Source organism: Rhagoletis zephyria, unplaced genomic scaffold, assembly GCF_001687245.7.
Source record: "Rhagoletis zephyria isolate East Lansing unplaced genomic scaffold, Rhagoletis_zephyria_1.1 Rzeph_scaffold_06860, whole genome shotgun sequence".
NCBI lineage: Eukaryota > Metazoa > Arthropoda > Insecta > Diptera > Tephritidae > Rhagoletis > Rhagoletis zephyria.
The window spans coordinates 7153-26091 of record NW_016163943.1 but is presented as its reverse complement, the minus strand read 5'-3'; the positions used below and the strand labels follow the sequence as shown (position 1 = coordinate 26091).

Sequence of the window (18939 nt, the reverse complement as noted above, 5' to 3'; positions counted from 1 at the left end):
CAAATCCCGGGATTCCCGGGACGTCAAAAACACCGGGATCCCAGGATCCCGGAATTGGCATCCCTAATTCAGATGCAAGACTATTTGTTTAGAGATACATTTTTCAAAGACTTGATAGTGCCGACACAACACTGATGGGTCTATAGTCATAAATTTTACTTTTAGGAATCGGAATAACATTTGCCACTTTCCATTTGTTTGGGAATGTAGAAGAGGTTATAATAAAATTTATTATGTTTGTGAGCGAGGGAAGGACGTAGAGAAGAATCAGTTTTAAAAATCACAAGCTAATACCATCCACACCAATGGAATTCGATTTTATGGCATGGATACTCCTTACAACTTCATCTTCAGTGACTATGTACATCACACGTAAATTCAGAACCCGATTTCGAGATAAGATGCTGATTTATCACATACGACGAAGGATTTGTTTGCTTATTTATCCCAATAAAATAGGAGTTCATCACATTGGCATCAACGGAACAGGTTTTTTTATCCTTATCGCAGACTCCCATTGATTTAATATTTTTCCACAAAGCGTATTTTTTTGATTGATGTAGTTTTGTTGTTACTTTATTCCAAAGTTCATCCGTAGGATTCCGCTTCCAATATCTATAAGCAGTGTTTCGCTCTTTTATAAGGTCTAGAATGGTTTTAGTAAACTAAGGCTTTCTTTTGAGGCATTTCATGTCACGGCGGCCACCTCTGTGCGCGACCTCTCAGGATTTGGATGAAAGTTGAAGAGATTGAAGGTCTAGGTGACATGAATATACGTGCAGCATATTTTGCCGATATGACGTAGGGTTGTCTATTTACACGAGACTTAAATTTTAAGAAAAAGTCATACATACTTTTCTTTAAAGTGCTGTATCTTGGAAACCTTTTAACGAAACTTAATGAAAAAAAATTATTTCTTCTGTCAACGCGCTTTTATTACAATAAGAATTAAAAAGAAAAAAATTATTTATTGATTTAAAGATTCGTCAAATGAGGATATGAAGCTCCCTAACTTGATGTTATTTAACCTTTTAAACTAGCTTAAAATAGGATTAAAGTAATTGGCCAGTAGTCATAGTCGAAATAAAGTCCACTGAAAAGTTAGTTACAGTTATNTTATTTCTTCCGTCAACGCGCTTTTATTACAATAAGAATTAAAAAGAAAAAAATTATTTATTGATTTAAAGATTCGTCAAATGAGGATATGAAGCTCCCTAACTTGATGTTATTTAACCTTTTAAACTAGCTTAAAATAGGATTAAAGTAATTGGCCAGTAGTCATAGTCGAAATAAAGTCCACTGAAAAGTTAGTTACAGTTATTTTTTACAGGAATTTGTTGTAACATCAGGTTTTGAAGACTTGCTCTAGCTGCTAGTCTCTTAAAATTTCCTCCAATCACGTCGTAGGCAGATTTCCCATGTGAACTTGCAACAAAGTTCAATTCTGCCATTTCCTTGAAGGGATTTTCATGATTCCAGACCTTTAGTAAAGTTAACATGATTTATTCATATTGTTTTTGTTTTTTTGCACACCCTTCCTCTCTCAAAAATATACAATTTCACAAAATTTCAATGCCTATTTATCATATTGTTCGAGCGTTAGACGATCATTTGGGTACTTAAAGTTTATATTACAGACAATGTTTTTATGTAAAAATCAAATTTTTTAAAAATTCTGTAATCAAAAAGGAAAATGTTTACTTATTTTTTTTTTGTTTTTTTTATACGTTGCACATTAAGGTAAAAAATTTACAATTAAAACCCATAATAAGACGGGATAAATACTTTTTTTCATTAAGTTTCGTTAAAAGGTTTCCAAGATACAGCACTTTAAAGAAAGGTGTGTGTTCAGCCAAACTCAAGCAAAATGCTTCTCACTGCGGTAAAAATGTAACTGACTCCACATTCTGTGGAGCGTTTATTTATAATACAATTATTAATTCTAGGTTACATGTACATGTAGTATGTATGTATGTTTGTGTATGTATATATATATATATATTTGTATTTACATTTCTATTTGTTACTGATAACTATGAGAACCTAACCCATGCGACTCAATCGCAGTATCGCTTGGGTGCATAATGCGTTTATGTACATAACATAAAATGTCAAGTGCGTGTGTGTAAGTAAAATATTACTTCAGATGCAAAGTCCATATACTGTGACCTTTGCGCTCTTCCAGACAAACACTTGAATGATTTTAGTTACATACACAATATGCATAGCACATCTGCTTGTATATATGTAGCTGAATAAATACAAGATTCAACATACTGCCCGCGTTGAAAGGCTTAAATCTTTCAACAATGAATTTCAGAAAATTATTTAATTAGTAACAAACCAAAATGCATTACTTAACTTAAGATGTGTTGAAAAGACCCCGATGCAAAAAAAATTTAAAGGTAAACATATGTATTTTGTGGTTGAAAGAAGTTCATATGTATGTACATGTTTTAATCTCGTACAATTAAAGCAGAAAGTAGGAGTTTTTAATACATATTCATTTACTTATGTTAAACTAAAAAAATATCTTAAGTTATGCACGGGAGAACAATCATGTTGGGTATACGCGTTGATGATATTCGCCACAGCTTTTTGGCGATGATTATAACAGCTGCAATAACGACGGCAATTAGGATCCAAGATAGGGTGCTCGAAGTGTACTGCATCAAGTGATGGAATTCAAAGTCGACTGGGAATCCCATTACTCCTCGCGATCTTGGGATATTTTCTATTTTATAGGCCTCCATTTTTCTTCTTATTTGCAGTTTCTCAAAACCTGGTAATTGTTGAGATAAATTAACGTTTGGTATAAAATAGGTTGTATTTGATGTGTACATTTCGTATGCCCATATATTTATGTTCGTAGTCCTTAAGTAGCAATTTGGTTNTAGGACTCCATTTTTCTTCTTATTTGCAGTTTCTCAAAACCTGGTAATTGTTGAGATAAATTAACGTTTGGTATAAAATAGGTTGTATTTGATGTGTACATTTCGTATGCCCATATATTTATGTTCGTAGTCCTTAAGTAGCAATTTGGTTTCAAACGTAAAATCCCTTCGCCATTTATATTAACTTTTGATCTCTGGCCATTGCATGCAACTTCAGCTGAAACTTCATTAGCTATTAAATACAACCATGTGTTTTCGGAATGCATTTGACTCCAATAATCTTTTCGTGGCAGAATATTCAGTATGCAGGTTTTAGCAACTTCTCGTTGGTTTGTGAATAGCTGTACTACACACTCGGCATCACAGGATGTATTTGCGGACATAATATCAATTTCGCCATTTTCTCGCAATGATCGAAACTACTATCTGCTAACTCATAGTACATCGATTTTCTATCGTCGATAATAATGTACTTAAACGCAGTTTGAATATTCACGAAACATTCAGAATGGCTTACTGGGTATGTCAATATTGAATACAGTTGCAGGCTTTCTTTGTTCAATAGCGGAATTCTAATGTTGAATATTAGCGTTTTTTCTGTCGTTCTAGTGCTTGTTCTTGCTATTTTCGCCAGCTCAATTGGGTCCGTTTCTGGAAGCATCAAATGTTGATTTAATTGAGTTTTAATCAACGTTATCTGCTCTTGAAATTTATGTAGCGGTAATACATTTTCAAAAAAAATTTCCTTTGGAACTCCAAATCATTCCAATAATATCTTGCTGCAGCTCTTTAAAGGACGAGATAGCAATTAATGCAGTAGTTATCACGCTCATAGTTGTTTCTTGATCTATGTTCTTGTTTATTGCGTTTTTAAACGTGTGAATGGAATTGTTAAGGAATTTAAAATTTTTCCAAATCACTTCGTTTTCTTGTTTCATTACATCCACGGTCCTGTCTTGAATCGATGACTGATTTAGGTAAAGCTCAGCTAAATATTTTTCATTTTGGTAGCTTTTTTCGATTTTCTGCGATAGCTCCTCAGCGTGATCTTCATCCAATACCCCATATAAAGCGTGCATCATGCTTGCAATAAAGGACAACGGTGCTGATCTTTGCAGTGTCTGCAATCAAGATCAAGGAATTAAAGGCCTTGAATTCAGTATTGCCTCGATTTGTGTCATCAGGGTATTTAACTCTTCGAATGTTATTGTGCCTTCGGTTACTCTAAAGAAGTGCCTTTTCACGCTATTCACCGCGGCTTCCCATAATCCGCCCATTTGTGGCGATTTAGCCGGTATATTTATCCATTTAATCTGCCTTTCTCCACAAAACCTTTCTAATTCCTCGGTATGAGTTTTATTTATAAACATTTTATAAATTTCGTTTAGACTATTTGCTATCCAATGAAATTGGTGCCGTTATCTAAATATATTTTTATTGGGCAACTTTGCCTGGCTACAAAACGCTTCAAGGCACCTAAAACTGCTGCAGAGCTAAGGTCCGATGCGACTTTCAAATGTACTGCTTTTGTTGCAAAACAAACAAATACACATATATAGGATTTGTCGAACCTTTTCCCTCTAATTTTATGGTGAATCTGTATTGGGCCTAGGAAGTAAATTCCTAAATTTAAAAATGGCCCAGTTTTAATTACCCTGTCTTCTGGTAAATTTCGCATCAATTGGTGTAGTGCTCTTGGTTCAACCTTAAAACATTCGTAGCACACCCTTACTATTTTTGTAGTTAATTGTTTACCACGCAATGGCCAGTATTTTTGCCTTATAATTGCTAGAAATCCCTGAGGTCCTACATGTAAATGTTTAATATGAAGGCCTTTTATCATCATATCTACATATTTGTCTCCATACGGAAGGAGAATCGGATCCTTTGCTCCAAAAGACATCTTGCTGTTTTCTATTCTACCTCCTACTCTTATTAATCCGTCATTATCTAGGAAATGTTAAAAATGTTTACCTTGGACATTTTTAATAATTACGTTTAAGGCTATTTTTCTATATTCTCCCCAGGAAAGCAACTCTGTTTTCTTGCAGAGTTGAGTAAATTTGTAAATCTGAGCAATTACATTCTGAAGATAATTGAAATCACTTATATGATTTATTTTGTCCCNTAACCTAAAACGTAACCACTATTTTCCGAGCAAAACATAAAACTTAAAACGTAACGATTATTTTCCGAGCAAAAAATAAAACTCAAAACATAACGATTATTTTCTGTGTAAAAAATAAAACTCAAAATATAATGATTAAACTTGATTTTTATAAGTAAAAATAAAAATCCGTGCCGTGAAGGTTTTCCGAGTAATAAGAAATATATTTGTTTACTCCTTATGCACGTAGCATTTCTCTTTCANTGTTAAAAATGTTTACCTTGGACATTTTTAATAATTACGTTTAAGGCTATTTTTCTATATTCTCCCCAGGAAAGCAACTCTGTTTTCTTGCAGAGTTGAGTAAATTTGTAAATCTGAGCAATTACATTCTGAAGATAATTGAAATCACTTATATGATTTATTTTGTCCCACAGGGAATCTTTGTTTATTAGATGAAGATGATAATGAAGGTGATCTTCATCGTTTTCATCTTCATCTTCATCTTNAAAACTCAAAATATAATGATTAAACTTGATTTTTATAAGTAAAAATAAAAATCCGTGCCGTGAAGGTTTTCCGAGTAATAAGAAATATATTTGTTTACTCCTTATGCACGTAGCATTTCTCTTTCAGCGTGATTTTGTGAGATGAAATTTCAAAGGATAATCGTAATTTGCGGTCCCTGGTGTATTGGTTGCATATGATGGAATGTTTTCGAAAAAAATTTAGCCGTTACGTAGGGCCGAGCTCGAAATATTTTGAAAGCCTGCATTTATAGACCGATTTTGTTAATATTTGTGGTATGTATTAGATACATATTAATATAATGATATAATTTTATTTCTAATGTCTTCCCAACATTTTTTTGGCAGTTTCTAGCTTTTGCATTAAATAAAGTGTTAAAAAAAACATACAAAAAAAACATAAAAATTGTGTTTCTTCACCTTAAAGTCGTTCGGCTGTCTCGCTTGAATACCATAGACGAATACGCGTAAACTAATTGAGAACGAAGCGTTATGTTCGTACTTGATGCACTTATCTATTAACAGCTTGGTTATTTTTAATGCGATTTTAAAAACCAAACATGTTTTGAAAAGAGGATTTATAGACCTTTAAAATAACATATATTGTTGTTAGACTTATGGCCAATTTCATAATGAAACACTTAAAGTTCCTTTTGCAAAAGTTTCCTTTTAGTTAAAGTGTCATTTAAATGTACTTTAAACAACAACTGTTTTCATAATTCTATGGCAATTGAATAATAACAAAAGGTTCATTTAAATGGCAATAACAAAGTTGGCAATGGTGATCTCGGCAAAATTGAATCAGCTGATTGTCATAAATATGTAATTATAACTACGAAAATGACATATTTTGTTTTACAAAAGGGACCTTTATGTCATTTCAATATCCATTTTTTCTCTTTAACTAAAGAGCCTTTATGGGCACCTTTATCCTTAAAGTGGCTTTATGAAATCGATCAGCAAAATAAATCATCCTTTAAATTTTAAAATATTCTTTAATTTTATTATGAAATCGGCCCTTAGCTTGTGGGGAATTTCCATAAACTTTAATAAGCCCCCATTTTTCGTAATCTTTTCAACTTTGAACATCGCTAATTTAAAAAATTTCTATGAAAGTAGTATTTACCTAAAAGAACATTTATTTTCGAATAAATTGATACCGCACCTAATGCAATTGCATAAAAATGGTCGAAGTTGAGCAATTTAAGCAAAAATACGGCCTTGAATTTATTTGAGTGTATGTGCCGGACGTTCATATTTATTGAGCAGTGTGGCTAAGGAGTTCATCAATATTTTGTCGATAAAATTTTACGAAACTGGGCGTGGCACCGCCCATTTATATCAGTGCCCGCCAAAAAGAGAAAAGTCTTAAAATGAGAATGTATTAGTTATGAAACAAAAAATGAGAATGTGTTGGTGGTAATGCACGGAAAAAATTTCTGTGTTGTATTACTTATTATAAAAACTTTGGTATGTTTTTTTTGCCGTTTTTTTCATTGTGCGCTATTTTGTTAGATCTAAACAACATCGAAACATATAATGAAAGTTAACAGCCCTAAGAAAGGAAAAAGTTGGTAACATTTTGTATGTATTGTACAAAATTATTATTATTTTTTTATAATTTAATGGCCTTATTCATAAAAAATTAAGTAGGTTTAAAGCATATATGTAATACTCCTATATTGGCAGTAAGAGCTAGTACCGTCCGAAAACACTACAGTACAGATATATCAATAAACACGTACGAAAGAAAAGGAACACATACGTTTATAAATAAACATGTACACAACACATGTATTTAAACGGCACTCAAGTACACAATACATTGACAAAAAACGGTACTAGACTGTCTCGCTTTGATTTCGGAATGCTTACACATTGAGAAGTTAGCTTACTGCCAATATAGAAGTATTACATATATGGTTTAAAGGGCTTTATAAATTGACGTTTTCATACATTTTTCAATTTATAAACCTTTTGTAAAGCTACTTTATTTTTTTATGAATAAGGCCATAAGTGTGGATTTCTGAGCAAAAAGACAACGTGCTTCGAGCACTCTGAATAATAAAAGAAAATTTCGTTGTAGAAATAAAATAAAAATATAAATACCTAATATATATTTATTTTAAAATTAGGTAAAACTTGACACTTAAGAACAATTTAAAGTAACGATTAAACCAAAAGATAAATAACAAAACATATTGTATGTTTTAATTGAGGACTAGTCTGGTATTAAAAAAAATACATAATTCACAAAGTTCTTTTAATATGAAGAAAAAGCACGACTTGGTACCATATACATACCTATTTCTAGGGGTGTATGAACGAAAAATTGTGTTATAAAATTTTTTAATGAATATTCATTCATCCTGCTCAGTGTACCTACTTTATTCAACAATAATGCGTCATCAACCTGCTTCGCCTATTGTTTGCATGCAACTAAATAAAATTTGTTGCTCTTCTACTCTTTCTGTTGACCTTCGGTTTGTGTACGTATAAGAAGCCGATTGTGTACATGTGAAAGGCCGAATATAGTTCGTTTCCCAGGAAAGTGTTTGGCGGGCACTGATTTATATCATATATGCGTATCTCAAAAACTACTTGACCGATCTTAACCAAATTTGATACGCATACTGAAAATAAAATCTGCGTAAATATAACGAAAACTTGCGTAAATCTTACGAAATTTTTTGTAATTTTGAGCCCCAAAAGTTTTCGTTGATTGTACAAAACCGTTTTCGTACATACTCCGAAAATATGAGGCATCCGATTTGTAGTACATTTTACGAATGTATTCGTACTATTTACTAAGGAATTCAGTACTATTTACTAAAGAATTTAGTACTATTTTACTTTACTATAGAATTTCGTGCTATTTCTTAGTTTTTTTTACGAAGTTTTTTAAAATGCACAGAAATAATTCGTATATTTAACGAAATTATTTTCGTAAAATCTACGCTTGTTTCGTAGAATGTGCGATTGCTTTCATTCTCCACACTGTAAAAACATATTACGAATTATAACACAACACCTTTATTTTGTTTTTGTCGTTAATTTCTTCCTCTTCTTTCGTAGAACGTATGACTGCTTTTATTATTAACATTATAAAAAACATGACTAAAATTATAGCACAACACTTTCATTATATTTTAATCATTAATGTTAAGCTTTTTTGCAAAACGTTTTGTTAAACAAAAACGCTTAACATTAATGATTAACATATAATGAAAGTGTTGTGCTATAATTTTGTCATGTTTTTTATAGTGTTAATAATAAAAGCAATCATACGTTCTACGAAAGAAGAATTTTCTGGCTACACTGTAGTTTAGAATTAATAAAAAAGGTTATTTTACCTATAATAAAACTTAAGTCTTTTATTTATATGCATACGGATAGGTTCTATACTACATATTTTTTGTATTGCTTAGGCTTCATTCAATAAAGTATATTGATGCAAAGTGTTAAACTATGAGTCTCAACAAAAGTAAATATAATAGGATATAAAATATGAAAGAATATACTATACAGTATATAAAATATACTGGTTTTACTTTCTTAAACATTATAATATTTTTATGTAGAGACACTTGACAGATTCAAAGCTTCGTCGATGTTTGTTTCCTTGGCGACTATAAATTAAAGGAAAATTACAAGGCGTCTGAAAAGCAAGTTTCAGTGAAAAGTCATACATGTACTTACTTTTAATTTCATTAAGTAGTGCTCCTGGCTTAGGCTTGCCGTTGATAGGTAACTGATGAAATTGCCTATTTATCAAGTCCCACATTGCAGCGCAAGGCGCAGCGTAGGCGAGGTTAAAAACATTGTATGCTTAAAAGCATAGTATATCCACAGCTATAATGTTTAATTTATTATTGTTTTTATTACCCAGAAAATCCCTTTTTAAAACGTTTAAAATTATATTATACGTCTCACAGNATTTAATTTATTATTGTTTTTATTACCCAGCAAATCCCTTTTTAAAACGTTTAAAATTATATTATACGTCTCACAGCAGCCAACAAGTAATTCCGCAATTACACGCGATACATAAAAATAAGACGAAATATTAAACTGCCGGTAATTGAGTATATTGTACGAAAATATTCGTATGTTGTACGAATTTAAAAACATGTTTCTGCATTAGTACTTTATACGAAAGTATTAACTAAATTGTACGAATACAGAATTGTAGATTTCGTAAATTTAAAACCATACGTAAATATTACGAATGCCTTCCTACAATATACAAAATTATCCATACACAGATTTCTTCAGTGCTTTACGAATGTAAAATAAACGTAAGATTTCGTAAATTGTACTGAAAAAATTCTTTACGAAAGTCCTTTCGTTATATTTACGTATGGTTCGTAAAATGTTGTTTCGTTGTGAAAAATGTGTTCGTATTATGAACGAAAGTTTCGTACATTGTACAAACCCCAAGTTTTTCGTAGCACTTTTACGAAATTTTATTTTCAGTGCACATTGTTTAGTATTGAAATCGGACAAAATCCACGTGCTCCTCCCACATATCGGTAATTTCAAAAACCTCGAATGTGGCTATATTTTAGAGGCCGTAGGTTTTGTCGGATTTCAAAAATATTCAACACGGTGCTTAAGGAGGCTAAGCATAATGTGTGTATCAAATTTGGTCGAGATCGGTCAAGTAGTTTTTGAGATACGCATGTACAATATAAGTGGGGGGTGCCACGCCCAAGAAGTGTTCCCTTTATAATTTAAGTACGTTCTGGACGTCAGTCTCTAATTCTCATTGTTAAGAAAATGTGTGAATAAGAGACACCTTATATAGCAAAAAAAATCTGCATATTTAATTATTCCCTTGAATAGGTACAGTAAGAGTAAGATCGATGTGCGTTAAGAGAAATGAATGAAATTGAAGCATTCGAAAGACAATAAGGGTATTCACGATCCGGAGCGTACTGTCTAACATGGTGCATAGACAGCATAAATATCATGATTGGCTAATTTTGTTGTTTGAACACATGAAAATGGATCGTGAAGGCCCCTAATTTCAGATATCACATAGCGAATATAGGCTAAAAGGTGCACTTTTAACTGCCGAAAATGTGAAATTTGCGGAACTTTTGAATCCAGGAATGTAAAAGTTATTATCTGGCATAGCCAAACTACACAGAAAAAACAGAAGGTCCACTGTGAGGTTTGCTTCCTATTGTCGTAATATTGAACTATAATTAAAGACAAACCATGGTGCTCCGATGGCTATCAGTAAAGATATAAGCAATGCCATTGAAGGAAAAAATGTTAACAAGGGTGTGGCTATATTTGTATGTAATATTAAAAGGTAAACACAATTCTAAATAGGTAATCTCATTTTCATTAATCCCATGTTGAAAATGCCGGAAGGTTAGGGGTCATTGAATTTATCTTAAACATCTAATCGAGGCTTAACTTCAAAAATATTTATATACGATTTGTTTTTTTTTGCATGATGCATGGGCTCTAATATTAACAAATATATGTGTATAGTCATACATATTGTCGTTTTTTATGCAAAAGTCCGAATAAATATTCCTTTATATGCAGGTAGTTTGCTTCAAAGTCATAGAAAAAAATAGATTCATAGGCATATGGGCATGTTCTAAGCCCTGAAAGCATTTCTTTTGTTCATTTAACAGTTCTACAAAAATTTTAATTTGCCTTAAGGCCTTTTGAATTGAAGACGACAGTATAAACCTACCTCCTTATTATATCAATGAAGTGCTACATATGGACACAAAAATAACAATACATCATCCATAGCGAATATAGGCTAAAAGGTGCACTTTTAACTGCCGAAAATGTGAAATTTGCGGAACTTTAGAATCCAGGAATGTAAAAGTTATTATCTGGCATAGCCAAACTACACAGAAAAAACAGAAGGTCCACTGTGAGGTTTGCTTCCTATTGTCGTAATATTGAACTATAATTAAAGACAAACCATGGTGCTCCGATGGCTATCAGTAAAGATATAAGTAATGCCATTGAAGGAAAAAATGTTAGCAAGGGTGTGGCTATATTTGTATGTAATATTAAAAGGTAAATACAATTCTAAATAGGTAATCTCATTTTCATTAATCCCATGTTGAAAATGCCGGAAGGTTAGGGGTCTTTGAGTTTATCTTAAACATCTAATCGAGGCTTAACTTCAAAAATATTTATATACGATTTGTTTTTTTTTTGCATGAGGCAAGGGCTCTAATATTAACAAATATATGTGTATAGTCATACATATATATTGTCGTTTTTTATGCAAAAGTCCCAATAAATATTCCTTTATATGCAGGTAGTTTGCTTCAAAGTCATAGAGCAAAATAGATTCATAGGCATATGGGCATGTTCTAAGCCCTGAAAGCATTTCTTTTGTTCATTTAACAGTTCTACAAAAATTTTAATTTGCCTTAAGGCCTTTTGAATTGAAGACGACAGTATAAACCTATCTCCTTATTATATCAATGAAGTGCTACATATGGACACAAAAATAACAATACATCATCATTTGAAATATTTGTTGTCTTTTTCAAACACACAAAAGTATACTCGTTACAGCGAGCTTAATATACAAAATTGGGNCTTTTTTTAAACACACAAAAGTATACTCGTTACAGCGAGCTTAATATACAAAATTGGGGGTCTTTTGAAATTATCTTGATTACAAAATAGTGTAACACTAAATCTTCAAAATTAGTATATACTTCACACTCCAATTGCTTTCGTTCAAATGTATCAAAAGAATGAATTGGTTTTAAAAATTATTTAAAATAAAATGCTATAAAAAGATTTTAAATTTGTTACTCTACTAATTGCATTTTTGGATGTTTGCCCATTTGAGTTAATGGTTCCTGGTATATCCTAAAAATATAAAGTGGGTGTTCATTTAACTGCTTAAATAGCCTCGTAAACTCATAAAACGTGTAAGTTAGTAAACTCGTAAACCATCAAAATGTGTATGCAACTGTATTTACATAATACAAGTTTACACAATGATTTTGACACGTAAACTTGATGGTAACCTTTTAAATGTGCAAAATGCAAATGAAATGAGCCTCAATATAATTTTTACCGAAAATATTCAACATTTTTAAATTAGATGAGATAATCTTTTTGTACATAAATAATGCATTTTAGATTTTTACATGTTCTTACATTTTGTTTAATGAGGTGCATTCATATAACACCGTGTGCAAACTTTTAAGTTTACGCGTTTCGTAAGTTTACACGGTTAGATAAGTACCATTATAATATTTCTAAAGCTTTTCTTTTTTCATTTTCCAATACAGTTGCAAGGTGGCGAAGACGGCTACGATAACTTGAAGTTCGCTAAAAAAAACTACGACTGGAAATTTAGGGTATTTACAAATAAAAGTTTCACATAAATACATATGTACATAAACTCATAAGTACTCAGAACTAGTCGTATCATAAATCGGTGTCGTGACATAGCCTCAAGTGGCATAACTCTAGTTTTAAAATTGGGGATTATGTCACTCCTTGCATAGTGACATAAACCCAATTTTTTTACTTGGGGTTATGTCACTATATAAGGACTGACATATTTCCAAACGAAAAGGTGACAAAATTCCAAATCCCTCATGTAATTTTGCAGACCAAAAGAATTTGGAATGTGAAAGAGTAATGATAATGGCATTTTTATCAAAACACTGTCATAGAAGCTGGCTTTGCCTACATTATTTTCTTGTCAACGCCATTTTTGCCAATTTTTTTCACCAAAGGTAGTGGATTAAAATAAATTTTTTTATGATCCTCGATTTACTAGCCCCGAAAGAGTATCTTTATTTGGAATAAATTTTTTGATCTTTTGTGAAAGCACCATATAAATATTTAGTAATACCGCTGTAGTCAGCAGAATTTGTTACACACATTGCTAGGCAGGGAAACATGATGAAAATATCCAACTACTTTTGAAGCACGAGTGTTATTCAACGGATTATTTTCGGAAAGCACAACGCTGTGAATAGCATCCGGAACGAGCTGAATTGCAAAGCGTATCTTTGATGGGATCCACTCCCCTTCCAAGCTTTAAGAACTTCTTTGCTTTTATGATATTGTTCCTGGTTGCCTTCTAATTGAGAGTGTCTTATGTTTATAATCAGCAATTATTTATTTGGCGCAGTTTCGCTTAATGAGTTTCTTCTCTCGTCACAAAATTTGAAAATTGACTTCTCAGCGAAGCACATTGGACAGGTAAAAACAGCAAGCTGTGTGTATTTTGTTGTTGGTTTATTATTATTGTTACGATTATCCTTGAAACCTTGAGGGATTTCCCAAATATCCTCCGGCTCGTATCGCTGGATTGTTAAATAAATGCTAACGATGACCGAATTGTAGTACAATTAACTTTATTGTACAACAAACAATTTACAATACTCGCTAATACAGTAAAAACACTTGACAATACTTGTTAAAGCTTGCTTATTCGCAACTCACTTTACTGGTAGCTTGCTGACTTGCAACTGACACACTTCGCTGTAGCGGCGNCATTTACTGGTAGCTTGCTGACTTGCAACTGACACACTTCGCTGTAGCGGCGCCCTTATATACCTGCGCTCGCACTTATACCAACTCTAGAACGTTCTAAAGTTTATCGCTCATTCTCTTTCTCTCGCTGTTCGCAGTGTTCATCCAACTTGACGTTTCTCTTTGTGGAACATTCTACGTCATTCTTCGAACATTCTGCCTATTTCTCGTTGTTCGCTTTGTGTTGCCGCAGTATTCGCCACACTGCCCTCCACCTAAGTCTGATCGTCCCGATCAGACACACTTGCGGTTCCAAACGCTGCAAGCCTTTCCAAGTGGACCACCTTCATCTTGTTTCTTGGTCTCCCGACGGTCTGGATCCGATACACTACGTCATTTAGCCGTTTTACGACCTTATACGGACCTTCCCAGTTGCATTGTAGTTTTGGGGACAAACCTTTCTTTCGTTGTGGATTATACAGCAACACCAAATCTCCTTCCTGGAAACCCTCGGAATTCATCGCCTTATCATACCTGGCTTTAATCTTGTCACTCGTAATTTGAGTTCGCTGCCTCACAAGAGCATGTATCTCTCTCAGCTCCTCTTCCAGGATGTTGGACGTATCTTTCCCAATCCTCCTCGTATCGCCAGTTACTCCAAACTTCAGGTCACTAGGCAAACGGAGCTCACTGCCGAAGATTACCCTTGTAGGAGTTTTACCCGTTGTTTCATGCACTGCTGACCGGTATCCCATCAGGAACAAGGGTATGCGGACATCCCAATCTTTTTGATTCTTGTCCACGACCTTCCGCAAATGCTCTTCCAGGGTTCGGTTGAACCGTTCCACCATGCCATCTGATTGCGAATATAGCCGTTGTTCGAGTTTTCCGGGTGTATCTGGCACATCTCTTGGAACACCGCCGATTCAAAAATTCTTCCCTGGTCAGAGTGCAGCTCTATAGGTACACCGTATCTCGCAACCCAATTGTAGGTGAATACCTCCGCTACTGTTTTAGCTTCCTGGTTTGGAATCGGGTATACCTCCGGCCATTTGCTAAAGTAGTCCATAACCACAAGGACGTATTTGTTTCCCTGTGCGCTCATAGGAAATGGACCGGCTACATCCATGGCAATCCGCTCGAAAGGTGCACCTGATTTATATTGCTTCATCTGGCGATGACTTCTGGATTTCGGCCCTTTAGCTGCAATACACTCCGCGCAGTTAGCAATCCACTCTGCGACCGATTGCCGACAACCAACCCAATAGAACCTCTGCTTAACCTTCTCCAGGGTCTTCGTGATTCCCAGATGCCCTCCACTAGGACCATTTGGAATTCCTTGAGAACATCCGGAATTTTTACCCTTGGAACTACCATCAGGTTGCGGGAGCACTGGCCATCTTCGCTTTCCCATACCCTACGCAAACAGCCAGATATTAATTTATGCTGTTCCATTGTGCCCGGTACGCCTTTGCGATGGGGCTTTCCGCTGCCATTTGCTCCTTAGTTGGCGTTCTGTCCACCTCCAGTCCATGATCTACCTTCTCCTGCCCATCAGTTACCTGCGAAGTACGCCGCCTATGGCATAACCACTATCATCCGTATCCAAAATAAACGTTGCACCTGGAACGGGATACGCTAGCATAGGTGCAGTACATAGCCGTTCCTTCAGAGTTTGGAAAGCCTCCTCCTGCGCCTTGTTCCACTCGAAGGCTCTTTTTTTCCTAGTGAGCTCGTGGAGGCTATTAGCACCGCTGGCGAAATTCGGAACAAATCGGCGGTAGTAGGTGCATAGGCCAAGAAAACTTCGTAGTTCGTGCAGGTTCCTAGGTCTTGGCCAATCCTTTACTGCTTCTATATTTTCCTTCGCAGTACAGACGCCTCTCCGTTGTCACCTTGTGTCCCAAGTAGTTCACCTCCTTCTTCAACAGTGAGCACTTTTTAGTACTTAGCTTTAGACCAGCGCCAGCTATCCTCTGGAAAATTTCTTCCAAATTGTTCAGGTGTTCCTCAAAGCTTTCACCCAATACGATAATGTCGTCTAGATACACCAAACATGTTTTCCAATGCAAGTCCTTTGAGGACATGGTCCATAAGTCGTTCAAAAGTGGCAGGAGCGTTGCATAATCCAAAGGGCATCACCGTGAATTGCCACAGATCGTCTCCAACGCTGAAAGCTGTTGTCTCCTTGTCCTCGTCACTTACCTCCACTTGCCAATAACCGCTCTTAAGGTCGAGTGTTGAGAACCACTTTGTTCCAGTCAACGAGTCCAGAGTGTCATCGATCCTGGGAAGAGGATAGCTGTCCTTTTTCGTCACATCGTTTAGTTTCCGGTAGTCTACGCAGAACCGCATTTGACCATCCTTCTTCTTCACAAGTACTACCGGCGAACTCCATGGACTCGCTGATGGTTCAATCACAGCACTCTCGCTCATTTCTTTTATTATTTGGCTAACAGTTTCTCGTTTGGCAAGTGGAACACTCCGAGGCGCTTGACGGATTGGCCTTGCATCGCCAGTATCAATGCGACGTTTCACAACGTTAGTCCTGCCTGGTGTGTTCCCATCCTTGTCGAATATGTTGGAGTATCTGCGGAGAAGTTCCTTAGCTTTGTGCTGGTATTTTTCTTCCAACCCTTCCGTCCAAGCATTTATGTCTTCCGCAATGTCATTCTCGCCAATGGAATCTCTTTCAGGTAATTTTTCCCAGCTGAAGATTGCTTCTACCTCTCGACATTGAACTAGTACGGGCACTCTTCGGAGTTTGACTGGTGATTTGAACTCATTGAGCACTCGAACTGGGATGCGTCCATCTTTTTGCGTCTTAGCCAGGGTTTTACCAATAAGTACGTCCGGTGTGGAATTTTGTGTTGCTTCAACAACCCACAATTTGTTTGTCCCACAATCTCCATCAGTCTTCGCTCACACAACTGCTTCTGACTTCGGTGGAATCTGCTCGCTTTCCTCTAGGATCACTCGCTTGCTGCTGTACAGACCATCATACCCAACGCTAAGGGGCACTTCCATGTTGTCGTACTTCATGATCCTGTTCTTCATGCCGATCTTCATACCTTGATCAAATAAAAAGTTTAATCCAATGATGACTTCATCCATAATCGCCGCGACTATGAACTTGTGTAACACCGTCACGTTCCCTATTGCGACTTTGTATGTTACCTCTCCTACAACTTGGATGTCCTCACCAGTTGCTGTCCTCAACCTTGCTCCAGGTAATGGCCTTACCACTTTAGTGACCAAATCACATCGAATGATGGAATGGGATGTGCCCGTATCCACAGTTAGTACTCGCCCATGTCCGTCCACATATCCACCAACAGTAACGTTGCTCGCTTTTCTGCCAATTCGCGAGACGGAGATTATGGGGCATTCAATTGCGGGAGCCAGCGTGCGCCCCTTGCTGCTGGCTCGTTTTAGTTTAACGACTGATCGGAGTTGGGCTCGTCATCCTCGGTCCTGCATTTACGTACTATTGAACTGTTTGAACTGTTTGACCTGTTGGAACCCGTCTTACATTCACGTGCGAAGTGGCCTGGTTTTCCGCAACTAAAACATTTCCTAGCACCATCCTTCCTCTCGGTTGCACCAGGAGTATTCTTCCCTGCCATCGACTTGAGTGTTTTCAGGATCTCGTTCATCACGTCAGGTGTTTCCACTTCTACTCGATGGGCTTTGTAGGCTGGTCTACTTAGGAGCGCTGCCGTTTCACGTGTCTGAGCATACGAGACCGTTTCAGCAAATGGTGGCTTTGGATTTGCATACGTCTCGCGCTTGGTATACATGTCTCGCATTCCGTTGATGAACCTCTGGATCTTTACCCTTTCAAGGTGTTCACCAGATGCGTCTCCAATAGCTAAGTGAGCCAATCTCTCGATCTCTGAAGCGAAATATTGTAGAGTCTCATAGGCAGCGATTCTTCAGCTCCATCTGGTAAATCTGTCTCCTGTGCTCGCTACCATAACGTCTTTCCACTGCACCCATTAACGCATCGTAACTGTTCCTTTCACAATCAGGAATAGTCTGCAAGATTTCCGCTGCAGGTCCTTTTAATGCAACGAACAGTGCAGCGGATTTATCCTCCATGCTCCAGTGATTTGCTGTAGCTGTCTTCTCAAACTGGAGCTTAAAGACCTGGAAGGGAATCGTGCCGTCAAAGGATGGGGTTTTTACCTTGGGAGCGTTCGTCGAAGTAGCTGGACGATTCAACTGTAAATCGCGAAGACGACATTCCAATTCTTCTTCTTTGCTTCGACTTTCCTGTCTCTCTTCAAGTTTGTCCTGTGTTTGTGTAATTTTTTCATCCTGTGCTTCCAGCTGTGATCATATGCGTGCCTCCTGTGCCTGTAGCTGAGTTTCTAACCGGGATGACACCTGCGATGACACCTGCGCTGATACCTAGGAAGATATACGTGTCTCCATCGCTTGCATCTGTGACGACAGCTGTGATGACATCTGTGACATGGCAGCCAATAACGTGTTCATGTCTATAACAGTTGATGAACTAAGAGCCTTTTGCTGTTCTTCAACCTTCGACGAACAAGCAGCCTCATCCTTCTGTTCGTCCTTTGCGGATGCATCGTCGCGTTTATCCTGGAAGTCGTATTTGTCCACGTCGATGCATTCAGCTTCCATAGGCTCCCGCAACCGGGATAACAATTCCACTTTTCTTCCCGAGGTGGCCAAATTACGCTTTTCCAACTCCTGTTTCAGCTCCTCAATCTTTTAGTCCTGAATTTTTGCCATTTTCAGTAGTTTATCCTTCGGGATTTATTTAACAATCCCACTTCTGACACCAATTGTTACGATTATCCTTGAAACCTTGAGGGATTTCCCAAATATTCTCCGGCTCGTATCGCTGGATTGTTAAATAAATGCTAACGATGACGAAATTGTAGTACAA

At 36.0% G+C, this 18939-nt stretch overlaps 1 long non-coding RNA gene across 1 annotated transcript; it reads right to left on the bottom strand.

Annotated features, from left to right (window-relative positions):
* Positions 1-515: 515 nt before the first annotated feature.
* On the bottom strand, positions 516-1882 carry LOC108373610 (uncharacterized). Its single transcript, XR_001848976.1, has 2 exons — positions 1830-1882; positions 516-615 (listed from the first exon to the last, which is right to left on the bottom strand). It is a non-coding gene; the product is annotated as an uncharacterized LOC108373610 (long non-coding RNA).
* Positions 1883-18939: the final 17057 nt, after the last annotated feature.